The sequence below is a fragment of the Brachyhypopomus gauderio genome, chromosome 19 (genome assembly GCF_052324685.1).
Source record: "Brachyhypopomus gauderio isolate BG-103 chromosome 19, BGAUD_0.2, whole genome shotgun sequence".
Lineage (NCBI taxonomy): Eukaryota > Metazoa > Chordata > Actinopteri > Gymnotiformes > Hypopomidae > Brachyhypopomus > Brachyhypopomus gauderio.
The window spans coordinates 8986685-8997409 of record NC_135229.1 but is presented as its reverse complement, the minus strand read 5'-3'; positions in this window follow the sequence as shown (position 1 = coordinate 8997409).

Here is a 10725-nt window from a genome sequence, read left to right as displayed (position 1 = left end):
GTATAAAATGTGTGTGTGTGTGTGTGTGTGTGTGTGTGTGTGTGTGTGTGTGTGTGTGTGTGTGTGTGTGTGTGTGTGTGTGTGTGTGCGTGTGTGTGTGTGTGTGTGTGTGTGTGTGTGTGTGTGTAAACAATCAACATATGTGTGCAGTTGTTACTCCCTGCCAGGGTTCACTTTATGAGTGGAAATATTTTAATGTTCCCAAAAAGAGACACACCCTCCCTCCACCTGTGCGTGAGCTCTGAGCACCACACACACATGGCCTGGTTCAGAACCAACTCAATCATCTGCAGGGTCAGTGCAGGACAGAGAGACACCACAGGGTAGGTGGTGCTGGACAGAGAGACACTGCAGGGTCAGTGGTGCTGGACAGAGAGACACCACAGAGTCAGGGGTGCAGGACAGAGAGACACCACAGAGTCAAGGGTGCAGGACAGAGAGACACCACAGGGTCAGGTGTGCTGGACAGAGAGACACCACAGAGTCAGGCGTGCTGGACAGAGAGACACTGCAGGGTCTTTTCCATGCTAACCACCTGCTGTTGCTCTCCTGATAACGACGAGAGAAAGCAGCAACATTGTCAAGTGTCATGTAAATCTTTCCGAGTGCGAATATTGGAGCCCCGCTGAGCTGATAAAGCAACCACGACCCTGTTTCACTCAGCGGCTGGGATTAGCACAACCTCTGTGGAGGAAGGGCTTACACACACAGACACACACACACACAAAGCCATAGGGAAGTGAATACGTGAATACGCCCTGATACACACACACACACACACACACACACAAAGGGAAGTGAATAAGCCCAAGACACACACACTCTCTCATTCTGATCTTGATTCCCATCTTCAATTATATCTTTATACAAGCTCTTGCACTTTTCTCTGCATTTTATTAGACTAAGCAAAATGTTCCTAATAAAATGAGCGTTAATGTTCAAATGTGGAGCCCTGAACGTTTTTCAGGCCTCTCAAGATGGAAACATACCTCACCAGGCTGGTGAAACCCTTCGGGTATTTGGCAATCTTAGATCTGGAATTAGCAAACTGGTTCTTATTACACAGTGACTGCGTTGTATGAAATATTTCTTCTTTATTTTCTTCTTTATAACCCGAGGAAATCTTCACTCACAAGCATTACTGATGACAGTATTTAGCCTAAATACATATTTTAGATCTTCTTTATATCAAAACCAGCTTGCAGTGGTACATCTTTGAGTTAGCAGCTAATCAGTACTTGGCTTCTAACTTAAAATGGAACACAGTATTTCTTTTTTACTGTTAAATACATTTGCACTCTTTTTTGTTTTAAAAAGGAAGGATGAAAAGTGAACATGTCATCCTGTCTGGATTTCCTGCATTTCCTGAAAGACAACATCTTCAGCGTGATTACCGTGTGGTTACAGTACAGCCTTTTGAGATGTTCAGCTGTTAGTTCAGCACAGTGCTGAGAGGTGAGAACAGTGTGTTTCTTGTTTTCATGTGCCCACTTCTATTACATGAACTTGGTTAGAGTTCAAGATACTGCTGAACAAGTGCAGAATAAGCTTGAGTTATTTCAGACTACAGAGAGGGCAATAACAAACAAAACCAGACAATACCAAACAATACCTGACAATACCAGACAATACCAAATAAAAGCAATTACAACACCAAGCTTCAGTTACTCAACAGTAGTGTGAAATTGCATAGATGCTGGATCAATGGCCATCTAAATGTCCTCAAAAAGACAAATGTCTATGGAAAACCAGGGGAAGTTTGTTCCACCATCTAGGAGCCAAAGAAGAGTCTCGTCAATCATGAGACTTGAAGCATCTTGTTTCAAGCCGAGCTGTCCCAGAGGTGGAGGTACAGGAGGTGGGATCACATGCTACGTCTCCTGTTCCTCAGGGTTCCTCCTCTACCCCCCACCCAGGAATCCAAGAACACAACTGGCAGCAGCTCTGTTGGAGTTAGATAAATGGGACGAGAACTTAAAAACATCTAATAAGCATGCAAATGTCCCTGGTCGGTGTTTGACTCACTTTGCGATGGCGTTGTAAATAATGAGGAAACTCAAATGGGTGAAGCCATTTATTCTTGCACATGGGTTGATGAAACTGCACTTAGGGTGGAATTATATGTGGATTCCGCCTGCAGCAATGGAATTCTCTTCCCACTGCAGAAATCCCACAAGAAAAACATTGCTTCATCCATCCATCATCCATTTTTTACACAAATGAAAAAGTAAACTACACCCTGCGGCCTGTACCGGTTCTGTACCTGGAACGCATTCTTGAGGTTCAGTCTGGATCACACGTGCTAGGGGGACCACGAGGTACACATAAAACATAGAAAATACAAACAACTTAAAGTACAAATCTAATCAATTACCTGCACATGGGTTGATCAAATTGCATTTAGGGTGGAATTATATGTGGAGTCCGTCTAAACTAAACATATGCCGCATTTTAAATTGCAATTTCTCTTATGAACATATTAAGGCCAACAAAAATACAAAATGAAATAACAGTAACATTACAATGCAAAACACTGCACAAATGTGATTTATAGGTGATTTTATATATTGTGTTTAATTTGGGAGATTTATGACATACAAGACACAGCTTTTCTCAGACCCATGATTGTCCCACCTACCTGCAGTAATGGAATTCTCTTCCCTCTGCTGAAATCCCACAATGCAAAATGGTATAGTCCAATTACAAAATAAAAGTCTCAACCCATTTATGCAGGATTCATTAAATTCAATTAACAATTTCTTAACACCGTTACACAAACTCTTGAAATTATGTTCCAGAAATATGAGTCTCATTCATTTGTTCATTCATTTGTGTCAGGACTGTTCATGTTAGGACTATTCATTTTTTAACAGAACTGCTACTACAATGTCCATCCAAAACATTTTAGCATCTAGAAATTAAATTGTAAAGGTCACCTTTCTGTGGTTGGACAAAAAACGTCCAAGTCACGTATGGTTTCTGTGAAGAAACTGGTGAGGTCTGGGACAGACATGTTCCAGACTATAGACAGTAGGCTATAGAGCCTGTTAATAGTGAAGTAGTATTTTAAAAATTATTTGTCATTTATCAGTTTATTTTTTATTTTATTTTATTTATTTGTTTATTTGTTGACCTTCAGGAAAGCTCTAGAATTTTTATTTGATGTGACAAATTAACAACCATTTTTCATGTAAATGGAGACAGTTAAGCACATGTAAACTCTGATAAACTGTGAAAATGTGTAATCTGTCACTTTACACTTTTAGCTTTGGAAGCACCATTTCATCAGTGTGCACATCAAACCAAGCAAGAGATTTGTAAACAAAAAACTTTTCCCAAACACTTTGCCACTTCTGTCCTGTGGACATTCTCTGATTCACTCCTGTCCTGTGGACATTCTCTCATTCACTTCTGTCCTGTGGACATTCTCTCATTCACTTCTGTCCTGTGGACATTCTCTCATTTACTTCTGTCCTGTGGACATTCTCTCATTCACTTCTGTCCTGTGGACATTCTCTCATTCACTTCTGTCCTGTGGACATTCTCTCATTCACTTCTGTCCTGTGGACATTCTCTCATTTACTTCTGTCCTGTGGACATTCTCTCATTCACTTCTGTCCTGTGGACATTCTCTCATTCACTTCTGTCCTGTGGACATTCTCTCATTCACTTCTGTCCTGTGGACATTCTCTCATTTACTTCTGTCCTGTGGACATTCTCTCATTTACTTCTGTCCTGTGGACAGAGCCGGAGTGGCTAATCGGGAGATTCGGGAGGATTCCCGATGGGCCGGCTCATGTCAATCTCTAGTTTGGGCCGATTGGGAGGGAAAAATAATTTTGGGCCGTATTTGTGCATGAAACTCCCGGGCTGAAAAAGTGTCCCACTCCGGCCCTGCCTGTGGACATTCTCTCATTCACTTCTGTCCTGTGAACATTCTCTCATTCACTTCTGTCCTGTGGACATTCTCTCATTCACTTCTGTCCTGTGGACATTCTCTCATTCACTTCTGTCCTGTGGACATTCTCTCATTTACTTCTGTCCTGTGGACATTCTCTCATTCACTTCTGTCCTGTGGACATTCTCTCATTCACTTCTGTCCTGTGGACATTCTCTCATTCACTTCTGTCCTGTGGACATTCTCTCATTCACTTCTGTCCTGTGGACATTCTCTCATTCACTTCTGTCCTGTGGACATCCTCTCATTTACTTCTGTCCTGTGGACATTCTCTCATTTACTTCTGTCCTGTGGACATTCTCTCATTCACTTCTGTCCTGTGGACATTCTCTCATTCACTTCTGTCCTGTGGACATTCTCTCATTCACTTCTGTCCTGTGGACATTCTCTCATTCACTTCTGTCCTGTGGACATTCTCTCATTTACTTCTGTCCTGTGGACATTCTCTCATTTACTTCTGTCCTGTGGACATTCTCTCATTCACTTCTGTCCTGTGGACATTCCATCTCTCTCTCTTTACTCTCGCTCTCCTGTCTTTGTCCTCTTCACACCTGCACACTTCATGGAAAGATGGCTATCACATATTTGCTTAGTAGAGCACATCGTATCTCCCTCTTTAGTGCAGGTATAGCACTTTGAAGACACTCCCTGTCCCTTTGTGTTCTATACACAATGCATGATGGGGGATGAGCAAGGAACGAGAATAGGAAGGAAGAGAAAAGAGGAGTCAGGACCACACACACCTCCACTGAGAAGACAGGACCACACACCTCCACCAGATGAGCACAGCAAATTTGTTTATCTTTCTTTCTTGATTTACTAGACAGAAACCTAGAATGAATCATCAAATACTGTGTTAATGGGTAGAAGATTAGATTCCTCATAGCCAGTCTGTGTTAGTCACAGCAGATATTACAGATTCTTATGCTTAAAAGATCAAAGTGCTGTGCCTTTGATCTTTGGAGAAAGGAAACCAGAGTTTTCATATCAAAGGGCAAATCGGAGAGAAAGAATGCTTGCAGTGTTAATGTGTGTGTGTGTGTGTGTGTGTGAGAGAGAGAGAGAGAGAGAGAGAGAGAGAGACCTGCCGGAGGATTTGAGTCCACATACTCCGAGCTCAGTGTATTGTTTCCCTCCAGGACTGTTCTTCATTGTTCTCATTGGACAGAGACTGTAGTGGTGTGGGAACGCGACTCCCCGGGTCAGGAATGTCAGTGCTGTTATGTTGTATTAGACATTGTGTCTGACACCTCAGCCAGTGTTTATCGTGTGTCTATTTTCCTAAGTGGATTTGGTGTTCGACATGTGAGTCAGTCTTGGTTTGTCTGACCCTTCTAGTGTGGTGTGTGTCCAGTATGACTCAACCGCTGGGTCTTGGTGAGACAGTCAACCTATAAAAAGAACGATCACAGTTTTAGCAGTAGAGGGACTGTCTCTCATTCAACCTCCTCCCATCTATCTTCCCTTGCAGCTGGAGATTCTCTCACTCTCTCTTTTTCAGCTCTCTCTCTCTCTCCATCTCCCTCCCTCGCTCCCAATTCTTACATCTCTCACTCTCATGAGAGGAATTGTCCTCGATGAGACTGTAAATATTTTTAAATCATTCTTTGCTCTTGCTCTTCCTGGGGACACAAGCTGACCACAGCTGGGATGGGGTCAGGGGGTCAGGGGGTCAGGGGGTCAGGGGGGACCTTCTGGGTTGACTTTCTGCCTTGACCTTCTGGCTGGCGTTCCATCAGAGCTACAGTCTGCTCCCTCAGTCACTGTCTTCAACATCATCTGCAGGGTTAGGGTTAGAGCCGCAGGGTTAGAGTTAGATCTGCAAGGTTTAGGGTTAGGGTTAGAGTTGGGGTTAGGGTTAGGTTTAGGTTTAGGATTAAGGTTAGGGTTGGGGTTTAGCTCTGACTTCACAGGTAAGCAAACTCCTCAAGGCCCTATAGAGACTCGTTACAACAGTGTCAGCACTTCACTGTGCACGGTTCTCTCCCCAAACAGAGGGAACTACACAATGAGGATATACGACAAGGAGAACTTCATGGGCTAGATGATGGAGGTGATGGATGACTGCGAGTCCTTCACAGATCGCTACCACTGGTCCGGCGGCTGCGGGTCCTGTCACGTGATGGACGGCCACTGGCTCATGTATGAGCATCCCCACTACAGGGGCAAGATGTGGTACTTTGGTCCTGGAGAGTACAGGAACTTCAGGTTTAAAAATAAAAACAACAATGAAAAGTTTAAAAAGAGTTTGTCTGCTGCTCCCTTTTTCTGAACCTTTACACACCCCTGAACTAAAGTTCTTCTTTTATGATGTATTTATGTACAGGTGTGTGTGTATGTTTAGCATCTGTGTGGGTGGTTGGTTAAGTGTGTGAATATGTATATGTTCGGTAAATTAAAAATGTACAGGTATGCTGAGAAACTCTAAATTTAAAAGTACAGGATAGATGGATATCATATCACAACATCCATCTAGTGTCTGCCTCTTCCATCAATCAGGTTGTGTGGGAGAACTTTCTGATACCTGCTCAGGTATGAAACAACAGTATGAAGTTTCTTGTCCTGCCTGCTGTGACATATGAAAAGTGAAATGGTGTGGAGGAGGAGAGAGGGTCAAGCCAAATGCTCTGAGTCTTTGAAAACAGAGAGCATGTGTTTCTGGGCATGAATGAGAGAACAAGTAGGAGAAAGACTAAAAAGAGAGAAAGAGTGAGAGAGAGTTAAAAAACAAATAAGTAGTGGGTCTAATTAAAGTTGCCCTTCGGGGGCCACACAGGCAGACTCATTCCTGATGCCTACTTCCTGTGAAGAATGCTGTCTGGAAGGCACTACGTGAAAACTCATGCACGCACACAGTCTCACGCACGTAGTCTCACGTGTACATACAGTCTCACGCACACACACAGTCTCACACACGCAGTCTCATGCACACGGTCTAGGTGGACAAGTCAGAATATCCAAAGCCTGAAGCCAAAATGGAAAATAAAAAATGCAATGGCAAAGGGTTTTATAAATAAACCGTGATGTACGAAGCCATGATTGCATAATTTTAAGTATTAAAGATAAATATGTAGAGATAAGTGGTCCATCTCCTTCTCCATCTCTCACGCCCACACACACATACAGAAGGTGAAGGAGCAAAGTGGATCCAGACCGTTAACTCAGGCCAGTCAGCGCTGAGCAAGTGGAGCAGTCCACTCCCCCACTGAGCTCCCAACCATGTGCACACACACACACACACACACACACATGCATGCACACACACTCACAGACACACACACATGCATATGCACAAACGTACATGTGCACACACACACACACACACACACAGGCACAAGCACACACTTACACACACTTGCACACACACACACAGATGTATTACATTTGGGGGAGATGGAGATCTCTTAAGAGTTGGGTGAGAGTTCTAGCCTGTTGAAACAGGAGGATCCATAAGAAGAAACAGGAAGAAGTAACCTCCATACTAATATTCTGTACACTAAATACTGCATATTTATGCATCACAAGGGACATAAGTGTTACTGGGTGTGTGTGTGTGTGTGTGTGTGTGTGTGTGTGTGTGTGTGTGTGTGTGTGTGTGTGTGTGTGTGTGTGTGTGTGTGTGTGTGTTTGTGTGTGTGTGTGTGTGTGTAAAAAAGAGACAGAAAGAGTGAGAAATAGAAGAGAGACAGAGAGGAGAGAGACAGAGAAAGTGAGAAGGAGAATAGATTTTATGGTATTAAAAACATCCATACACCTTTTCTTCGTCTCATCGCGTCATACTGCACATTTCTCTAGGAGACGTCAAATTTCTCTGGGAGATGTCTCAAAAAGTGCACACAGAGGTGCGGCCTGACTCACTCACATGTGGTTCTCACCGCGGGCTGGACGGACCATATGCGCCTTTGCCACCGATCATCGCTTTTAAACAAATAATAGAGGCATCTGAGTGGGAGGCATCCACCACCTACCACAGCATGTACCAATTTAAAGAGCCTGAGAAGGACAAACTGGTGGTGCTGTATCTCTCATTAGGGTTAGAGTTAGGGTTTCTATTAGAGTTAGGGTTAGAGTTTAGCGTTTCTATTAGAGTATGGGTTAGAGTTTAGGGTTTCTGTGAGGGGCAGTGTGAGTCCAGGCGGGCTCCAATTCTATTGGACTCACACATGGCCTCTCTGTGTTAGTGGACACTTCTTTCTGGTATTTTTTGTCTTCTCTCCCAGCCCCCTGTGCATGTTAATTTCCCCTCTGTCTCTTTCTCCCTCTCCCTCTCTCTCTCTTTCCCTCTCACTGTCTGTCCCCCCCCCCCCACCCCCCCCCCACTGGGCTCTTGCACAAAACATGCGTGGACATGCACATATGTCCTCGTGGCCAAGATGTGATCCTCTCCAAGTTCTCAGTCCCTATTTCAAGGGCTGTGGAACATAACCTAATCCTACCCTAACACACTTAGCCCTCAGACCAAGATACGAAGGCAGGCCGTCAACTCTGAGTGGAACAGGCAGCAGAAAAAGGGAAAGTGTGATAACCCAGTAGAATTCTGGGAATTGGGGAGAGATACCAGTAGTGCCGGAAGCGTCCCGGGGGAGGCAGGAAGGAAATGAAGTGGGAGAATGTGAGAGGCGCTGATGAAACATGAGAGCAAGTGGAAGGGTGAGAGGGGGCAAAGGGTGAGAGAAGGGAAAGAGTGAGAGCAGGGCAAAGGGTGAGAGGGGAAAGGGTGAGTGTGGAAAACAAGCATCATGCATGCATATATATATATGTATATATACATTGTGTTCATAATCCGTCGTACTATATTTCATTAAATACCGCAGTAATCCTTTGCACTCTTTACACTCTACAGAACACTCTATGGTTTAAGAGGACCCTATATGGTCAAACATATACACAAGCATAGTTCTGGGACTTAGTGGGGCCAGGATGTCCAGCCCGTTGCCCTGAGCAGGACAGTGTCCCATTGGACAGTTTACAAGTCCAGGGAGACTCACCAAAATGAAGGACATGAGAAGCCAAGCTATGAGAGTTTGCATGAGCAGAGGAACATGTTGTTTTTGTTAGCTTCTTCAATATTTCAATAGTGGAAAGATGAACTCATAAATCTGAAAAAATGATGCCTGGGTCTTGGTGTAAGGCTGGACTTCTCCTCCTATAAGGTGGCTTCAGTGTCACCACAATCTTCTCCTGAAACTCATAACAGTCAAGATGCCTCCTCATTAAATTGTGCTTTTCATTTTGTGTGGTTAGTGGTCTGCTGGTGGTCACTAGGACCTAATAAGAGAATTCACCTCACAGGATGTTGAAGGCAAATATAAAAAGATGTGATACATTTTAGCAGCATCAAGATTTCAGTGTATGATACCATATAACTGTCCATCCATTTTACTAATTTCGCTTTACTAATTGAATTGAGCTTTGGTATTCGAAACATCATAATGAACGTAATGAATGGTAGAAACGTTGTTTCTAAGAGACTTCCTTCTTTGTATATTCTAAATATTTCCGCTCCAGAAATACATCTTATTGATTCTCATGGCAAATATGAAACTTTGACTGCCAGGATTTTATATGCATCAAGCAATTCTGACAAAATATTAAACTAGTGTTGCTGACAGAAACACCTTGAGTCAGGTCTGTGGTTTAAGTAGCAGGAAAGGGTCCTAAATTGGTCCTAAATCCAAATAAATTAAAATCTACTTCTAGTTAAGACATATCTTAATCACCGGTCTATCTGCTACATCTGCCACTTGAAGAACTGCCTATTTATCCGAGTGCTGTAATGGGTGTGTAAACCCCACTGGGCTTTGGTCAGTTTAGAAATCTTCAGCATGTCCACTGAGGGTAAATACCCTGCATCTTAAACTGCTCCATGAGAAATGTAAACAGATGCTTGAGAAACTGTAAACATGCTCTCTCTCTCTCTCTCTCCTTCCATTTCAGACTGTCTCTCTCAGTCAGGGTTTCTGTTAGTGTGTGTGTTTTTGTGTGTGTGCGTGCAATGAAATTATGAAAGTTAAAAAGGCGGTCTTTTCAGTCAGGTCGGCATGATATCGTTTTTTTTCAACTACATCAGTTTTCATTTTTGCATTCATAAACATTCAGACAACTCCGGTGAGTTGTAAAGTTGCAGTTCCGATTCACTGATTTACATGCAATCTATTCATTCCACGCAGACAAATATACACGGCATTCCACACATAGACTGACACTGTGTCTCGGTTATTGAAAGACCATCTAACTAAGTGCCATTAAAAGGTCAAAAAGGGCACAGCGAGGATGACCCCTCCCCCTGTGTAGTCATGCTCCAGAGCTCGGGGTCCTGGATGAGGAAGGAAGTGATGAGGGAAAGTGAGAGGTGGTGGGGGGGGGGGGGGGGGGGGGGGAAGGGGTAGGGGGGGGGAGGGGGGTGTTTAGTGGAAGGGAGTGACACGACAGATCAGTATTTATTTACTCAAACGGTGACTTATCTCTGATTCCTTTTGAAGTGCCCCTCTCTGCTGGGCCCCACCCTCTGACGCCCCATTTAAAAACACATATGCTTATAATACATGTCCACTTACCCCCTTACCAAACACCACCCCCCCCCCCACCCCCCCAAAACGTACAGGACAACAGGAGTGGCACTTTTTCAGTGTCTTGGAAGGAGAGGGAGGGGTGATGAGGAATAAACGGGACAGGTGAGAGGGAAAATAAGTGGGTGTGGCTAGTAAGTGGGAGATTGTGAGTGGCGGAGTGGGGTAGAATGGGGGTGTGTCTGAGAATGAGTGGGT